Source organism: Theropithecus gelada, chromosome 11 (genome assembly GCF_003255815.1).
Source record: "Theropithecus gelada isolate Dixy chromosome 11, Tgel_1.0, whole genome shotgun sequence".
Taxonomy (NCBI): domain Eukaryota; kingdom Metazoa; phylum Chordata; class Mammalia; order Primates; family Cercopithecidae; genus Theropithecus; species Theropithecus gelada.
Genome location: NC_037679.1, coordinates 23,373,136 through 23,379,135, shown reverse-complemented (window position 1 = coordinate 23,379,135; position 6,000 = coordinate 23,373,136). Strand labels below are relative to the sequence as shown.

Here is a 6,000-nt window from a genome sequence, read left to right as displayed (position 1 = left end):
CTTGTAAGAGGAGCTAGAGAGCTCGCTCTCCACCATGTGAGGATACAAGGAGAAGACAGCCAGCCATCTTCAAACCAGAAATTAGGCCCTCACAAGACACTGGATCTGCCAGCACCTTGATCGTGGGCTTCCAGACATTTCTTTTCTATAAGTTTTTGGATTTAAAAAAATTCTCAGCTGGGTGTGGTGGCTCATGCCTGTAATCCCAGCACTTTGGGAGGTTGAGGCAGGTGGATCACGAGGTCAGGAGTTCAAGACCAGCCTGGCCAAGATGGTGAAACCCCATCACTACTAAAAATACAAAAATTAGCTGCACGTGGTGGCAGGTGCCTGTAATCCTAGCTAACTCGGGAGGCTGAGACAGAGAATTGCTGGAACCCAAGAGGCAGAGGTTGCAGAGAGCCGAGATCACGCCACTGCACTCCAGTCTGAGTGATAGAGGGAGACTCTGTCTCCAAAAAAAAAAAGGAAAAAATTCTGTACAGTAATCATATACTACTTTGATAATCAGACAGGGTCTTGCTTTGTCACCCAGGGTGGAGTGCAGTGGTTCAATCTCTGCTCATTGCAACGTCTGCCTCCTGGGTTCAAGCAATCCTCCCTCCTCAGCCTCTGGAATAGCTGGGACTACAGGTGGGCACCACCATGCCCAGCTAACTTTTTTGTATTTTTAGTAAAGATGGGGTCTCACTATGTTGCCCAGGCTGGTCTTGAACTCGTGAGCTCAAGCTATCCACCTGCCTCGGCCTCCCAAAGTGTTGGGATCACAGGTGTTAGCCACTACAACTGGCCAAAAAATTTAAAAACTGCCTATAATAAAAGGAAAAAAAGAAATTGTTTCATTCACTCTTTGACCGTTTATCGAATGTTACCTCCCTCATGAGGTCTTTCCAGATTTCCTCAGCCAGGATTGTGCTTGATCATATCTTTGACACAGCTTGCTTGTTTTTTTTTTTTTTTTTGAAATCTCTAATTGCATTAATATGTTTTAATATGTTTTTGTTGTGTATTAAGTTTGTGTGGTTATCTTACCTATTAGTCATATTTTGTGTGTATGAATGAAAAAATAACTTTATTTCATTTCAGGGAGCGGGCAGACATTCAGCCTCAGAACTTATGGAATTGCTTCTTGATGTCTGTGGCCTTGGTGACTTTGAGCACGTTGAAGTTCACTGTCTTGCTCAGGGAGCGGCACTTATCCAGCATGACAATGTCGCTGATCTGGACATCCCGAAGCAGGGGAACAGGTGCCTGGACATGTTCTTGTGGTACTTCTTGAAGCAATTGTACTTGCGGATGTAGTAGAGATAGTCTCTGTGGATGACAGTGGTCCTCTGCATCTTCATCTTGGTCACCATGCCAGACAGGATCTGCCCTCAGTGGAGATGTTACCAGTGAACAGGCATTCCTTGTCAGTGTAGATGCCCTCAATAGTCTCTTTGGACCTCCTGAAGCCTAGCTTGCCAGTTTCCTTTAGCAGGATCCTCTTCTTGCTTTGAACAATGGTCAGCTGCTTGTGATAGGCATGCTCAGTCTCAATGTCCACCATCTTCTTGGCTGCCTGAGAAAAAACTAGACAATTATTATTATTATTATTATTTTGAGGTAGAGTTTTGCTCTGTCACCAGGCCGGAGTACAGTGGTAGTGGTGCGATCTTGGCTCACTGCAACCTCCGCCTTCCGGTTCAAGCAGATCTCCTGCCTGGGCCTCCTGAGTAGCAGGGACTACAGTTGCGCGCCACCACGCCCAGCTAATTTTTGTATTTTTAGTAGAGACGGAGTTTCACCATGTTGGCCAGGATGGTCTCGATCTCTTGACCTCGTGATCCACCTGCCTTGGCCTCCCAAGGTATTAAGATTACAGGCATGAGCCACCACTCCCGGCCAAAACTAGACAATTTTTAAAGATTGAAAGTAAGTGTTATCTTGATTCTGTTTATGGGTAATAAATATTTCTCAGTAAATATCTGTGAAATGTATTGAGTTGAACCAAAAAGAATATAATTATGAGCTGATAGCCGCTGAGTTCTGTGTCAAATTCTCTTTGTGTGTTTCATCTCAATGTTCTTTAAACTGAACGCCATTGTCACCAAAAGCTTACGTATAATGGGCTTCTTGGCAGAGAAAGAAGTTGGAAAACAGGTCAGGAATGCTGCCTTTATTGGTCCTACTCTAACCATTAATTCCTCTTACAGGAAGTACATGTGCAGCAGGAAGCCTGAGAGGCAGAATAGAGCATTGGAGTATTCAGTGAAAGAAAACATGAATCCAGATCATTTGTCTGGTTTTTATAACAATGACGTCTTTCCTTTGTATGTCATCTGATTACTAATAGTAGATATTTAAATGATCAGTATCTACTAATAATAAGTACAGGGCTGGGCGCGGTGGCTCACGCCTGTAATCCCAGCACTTTGGGAAGCGAAAGCAGGTGGATCACCTGAGGTAGGGAGTTCGAGAACAGACTGGCCAACATGGAGAAGCCCCATCTCTACTAAAAATACAAAAACTAGCCAGGTGTGGTGGTGCATGCTTGTAATCCCAGCTACTTGTGTGGCTGAGGCAGGAGAATCGCTTGAACTGGGGAGGCGGAGGTTGCACTGAGCCAAGATCGTGCCATTGCACTCCAGCCTGGGCAACAAGAGTGAAATTCTGTCTCGAAAAAAAAAAAAACTAAGTTGAAGCACTAAGAGATTCCTAAATGAGACACCTTTAAAAAGTTAGGTTCTAGGCCGGGCGTGGTGGCTCATGCCTGTAATCCCAGCACTTTGGGAGGCCGAGGTGGGTGGATCACGAGGTCAGGAGTTCAAGACCTGCATGGCCAACATTGTGAAACCCCATCTCTACTAAAAATACAAAAGTTCGCCAGGTGTGGTGGTGGGTGCCTGTAATCCCAGCTACTGAGGAGACTGAGGCAGGAGAATTGCTTGAACCTGGGAGGTGGAGGTTGCAGTGAGCTGAGATTGTGCCACTGCACTTCAGCCTGGGTGATAGAGCGAAACTCCTTCTCAAGAAAGAAAAAAAAAAAAAAAAAAAAGGTCAGGTTCTATTTATATGCCACATATTCTAAATATCTTACTGTGTGTACTGTCTTTAGTTTCAAGTTGGGGGAATGGGAACACTTGGGGTCCCTAGAACCACTGAAGGGTACTTCTAGTGTGGAATCCTTACATGGTTCTCATGGCCTAACCTACTGGTCACTTCTCCACTAAAAATATGACCCAAAAAAGGTAAAATTTGCTTTGGGTCAATCTCAGAAAGTTAGACTTGTATCCAATAAGAAGAATTTAATATTACCTTGTAGATAAGGAACAGAATGACCATATATGTGATAGGAAATCACATACTTGTTGAACTTATTATTTATTTATTTATTTATTTTTTAAGACAGAGTCACTCTGTTGCCCAGGCTGGAGTGCAGTGGTGCCATCTTGGCTCACTGCAACCTCTGCCTCCTGGGTTCAAGTGATTCTCCTGCCTCAGCCTCCCAAGTAGCTGGGACTACAGGCGCCTGCCACCACACCAGCTAATTTTTGTATTTTTTCACAGAGACAAGGTTTCACCATGCTGTCCAGGCTGGTCTCGAACTCCTGACCTCATGTGATCCACCCACCTGGGCCTCCCAAAGTGTTGGAATTACAGGTGTGAGCCACCATGCCCAGTAAACTTATTCTTTAAATGCTTATATAGTATTTACTCCAGTCCAGGTTCCTGTTCTAGGTACTTTTGAAACTTTTTAAATCCTCGTAATAACCCTTTGGGGGTTGGTACTATTATCCTCATTTCATAGATGGGGAAACTGAGGCATAGGTCATTCAGCTACTGAATAGGAGAACTGGAATTTGAACCCAGGTCATCTGGCTCTACAATTCTATGCTCATAACTACTGTCCTTTCGAATTATTTTAATTGACCATCCCTGGACCTAAGACCACTGTTCTGATGAAATTCAAGGAGATTGCCTTTGAGGATTAGTCCAGGTAAGTAATGTCCCATTCCTTTTGATAATTTTATCAAGAAACATCTATTAAGTGCTTGATTGCAGGAGTTCCTTTGCCAAATGTTTCTTGAGTTTGGATGAACTTACAAGATAAGGAGTGAGTACCTATCTTTGGTGCATTTGGGTTAACCATGTAAAACGGGTATCCAGGCTTTTGGCTTCCCTGGGCCACACTGGAAGAAGAATTGTCTTGGGCCACATATAAATATACTAACACTAATGGTAGCTGATGAGCTAAAAAAAAAAAAAAATCGCAAAAAAACTCATAATGTTTTAAGATGTTTTTGAATTTGTGTTGGGCCACATTTAAAGCCTTCCTGGGCTGCATGTGGGCTATGGGCCGTGGATTGATGTAAAGCTTACCAAAAGATAAGGGAATGTGAATGTTTCATATGTCTATAGTGCTCATAGAGTTCATAATTCATCACATTGATCCTCACATTTTACAGATGAGGAAACTGAGGCTTGGAAATGTTGTGACTGACTTTCTAAAAGTCTGATAGATAACAGAGTTAGTGCCCTTATCTAGTTCTCCTGACTCCAAATCTAGTGATCTTTCCTATATATTTAAATCCTTTTCCTGCAATAGAAATTTTGCTGTTACCTTGGCAACCCTGCCATACGGTGCCTGGAAACCATTGTATTGCCTTCTCTGTGTGCCACAAAGTTAAAAGTTTAACTGAAGTCAGCTTAACCACCAATCTCCCAGTCAAATTCCCTTCTTTCTGTGCTTCATTTTATTTATTTATTTATTTATTTATTTATTTATTTATTTATTTAAATTTTTGATACAGAGTCTTGCTCTGTCGCCCAGGCCAGAGTGCAGTAGGGCAATCTCAGCTCACTGCAACCTCCACCTCCTGGGTTCAAGCAATTCTCCTGCCTCAGCCTCCCGAGTAGCCAGGATTACAGGTGTGTGTCACCACACCCAACTAATTTTTTGTAATTTTAGTAGAGATAGGGTTTCACCATGTTGGCCAGGTTGGCCTCGTACTCTTGACCTCAACTGATTCACCCGCCTCGGCCTCCCAAAGTGCTGGGATTAGAGGCATGAGCCACCACAGCCAGCCTGTGCTTCATTTTAACGTTTGCTAAGCTTAGTGCACTTGTCACCAAAAGCTTATTCAAGATGGGCTTCTTGGCAGATAGATCAAGTATGCTGTCTTTTTTGGTCCTGGTCCAGTCATTCTGTTTTAGTCTTGGGAAGTGGGTATGAACTAGGAAGCCTCAGAGACACAAAATAGCAGACTAAGGTAAGGACTTTCCCTTACATGGCCTCACTTTCCACCTCTGATGTTGTAGTCATTCGCCTTTCAACTGCTTTTGTGAGGTGTGGCTATTCAGCAGGGGTGAAGGGCCTTTGCCTTTCTGTTGGTTTGAAGCAACAAACTCTATTTAGAGTGGTTTAGATAATGAGTAGTCTTTATTTTGGAGGAAATAACCATGCGGCGTCTTTTGTCAATAAAGGTTGCTAGGGATGGTGTAGTTCGTTCATTTTTCATCCAGTTATGAAGTTAGGAAGGCTCAGATGTGTAATGAGATCCTAAGCAAACTTTAACTAGTAGGTCATTTAAGATTTTGCCAGCAGGTGGCACTTCTCTTTACTCACTTGAGTCCCTTAATGTGATCTTAGACTTAAGTCTAGCCAGACGCTGACATGGTGGTGGCTCATTCCTGTATTCTCAGCACTTTGGGAGTTCGAAGCAGGCAGATCACTTGAGGTCAGGAGACAAGCCATGGCCAACATGGTGAAATCCCGTCTCTACTAAAAATACACACAGAAAAAAAATTAGCTGGGCATGGTGGTGCACACCTGTAGTTCAAGCTACTTGGGAGGCTGTGGCAGGAGAATGACTTGAACCCAGGAGGCAGAGGCTGCAGTGAGCCAATATCATGCCACTGCACTCTAGCCTGGGTGACAGAACAAGACTCTGTCTAAAAAAAAAAAAAAAAAAAAAAAAAAGTTTAGCCAGACCCAAACATTTCTCTTTCCCTTTGTAC

The 6,000-nt window shown here is 43.4% G+C and overlaps 1 pseudogene; it reads right to left on the bottom strand.

Moving 5' to 3' along the window:
• Nucleotides 1-1,044: 1,044 nt before the first annotated feature.
• LOC112635535 overlaps nt 1,045-6,000 on the bottom strand; it is a 42,812-nt pseudogene continuing 37,856 nt past the window's right edge.